Below are 1786 nucleotides of genomic sequence, written 5' to 3' on the forward strand. Positions count from 1 at the left end.
TGCGAACTGCCCCACGCGAGGCTCTGCAAAATAACGCTCTTTACGCAGCCCCCCGCGCCGGAGAGGACCCTTCTAGACCACCGTGACGTTCCCATGCCATCTGTTTCCGGAATTCCCTTCACCCCGCTTCTTCCCTACTCTCGCCTCGATTTCACCCCCTTCCCACAACGCCGGCCCCGCTGTCATCGCGTGCGCACGCGGCCTCGGTTCTCTATCAAGATTTTAATCCGGCTGCAGCACAGAGACGTCTGAGCTCGTCCCGAGGGCAGCAAACAACGCGCGTGGCTCCCTACGTCAGGACTCGCATCCGCCATCAGCACCACCGGGCTCTCCTCCGTTAGCGTCCCGGGTGGTTATTTCACGTGGTTTTTTTTTTTACTTTTTGGTTTTCCATTTCTGCAGCCCATTATCTCTGTGGGTTTTGCTGCGCAGCTACTGCTCACCGCAGCCGTTCCAGCTACGGAAGGGCCTGCCCTGCACCGGCCCCAGCGGGCCGGGGAGCTGGAAAAGGGGCTGTTTCTTGGCTATTGGCAACAGTAGATGACAAAGCGTTCTGGAAAGTAAAGCCGGCCACCGGGCCAAGGCACTGCTCGGCTTTAGAGGGAGGCTGCTTTAGTCCAATGACCTGGAAAACGCCTTCTCTTTCCTGCCGGCTCCGGGCTGCCAATGTTTCCCAGACTGAGATGCCGCGGGGAACCTGCGGACAGTGCCCAAGCAGCACTTACCCTGGCATTGTAAGCATCCAGCTGTGCATCTAGTTCTTCTGCGGAGAGCTGCTGTTTGGAAGTTCTTCCAGCTCCTCTGCCTCTCCCTCTGTTCCCGCCACGAGTACCTCGCCTGTTGCCTCCTCCGCCACCAAATCCTCCTGAACCACCGCGGTTTCTGGTCATGCCACCTCTGTTTACGCTGTGATTTTTAAAAAGCAACGGGTTTAGTGCGCTCGGGTTAACCCCAACAGGCACGCAGAAGTTTGCCGAACGGGAGCCGGATCCACGTTTCCTGCACAGAGAGGGGCCAGGCACGTTCCCGCCCCGCGCCGACCGGGCACAGCGACTCCCGCGGCCGTACGGCATCTCACCTCTGTGCTGGTCTCCTCTGTGTGTCGATCTGTGACGTGACCAGCTGAATGTTCATGGGGCGCCCTGGAGGAAGAGCAGCCCGTCAGCCTGCGCGCGGGACACGGGCGCGCAGGCTGCTCCAGCCGGCCAGTCAAACACGCTACGGAGACGGCCATGCAGACTCACCATCCAAGGGGACTCCGTTGTACTGCTTCATCGCTTTCAGAGCGTCTGCCTTCCTTTCGAAATGCACGTCCGCTGTCCCTAGACTGCGGCCAGATCTGTCATAGTGCACAGCTGCCTTCTTCAAGGTCCCAAACTCTGCAAAGAGTTCCTGAGAAAGAGAGGGAGAAGAGCGCACACGTCCGTCAGCGCCGCAAACACCGCGCAGCCAAGAGACGGCGCTGGCAGTTCCCTGGGCACAACCGCTCTCGGCCGTCGCAGGCGCTTTTCAAAACATCACTGCCAAATCAGAAGGATTTCAGAAAGCTGCCACAGGTGGCAAAAACAAGCAGGACTTCGTATTCCCCACTTGCAGGGTGCACGTTTACAGCCGGCGAAGCAGACTCAGGGGAAACGGCGGGTCTTTTTGTTGCGGCTGAGTCAATGGGGTGACTGTTTACAAATAATCCAGGCCCTAATCCATTTCACAGAGGAAGAATGATCTGTACGGACACAGGGATTCATGAGACGATCACAGTTTCATTGCGACAGACTCTTTGGGTTTG

This window comes from Aptenodytes forsteri, unplaced genomic scaffold (assembly GCF_000699145.1).
Source record: "Aptenodytes forsteri isolate BGI_AS27 unplaced genomic scaffold, ASM69914v1 Scaffold243, whole genome shotgun sequence".
Classification (NCBI taxonomy): Eukaryota; Metazoa; Chordata; class Aves; order Sphenisciformes; family Spheniscidae; genus Aptenodytes; species Aptenodytes forsteri.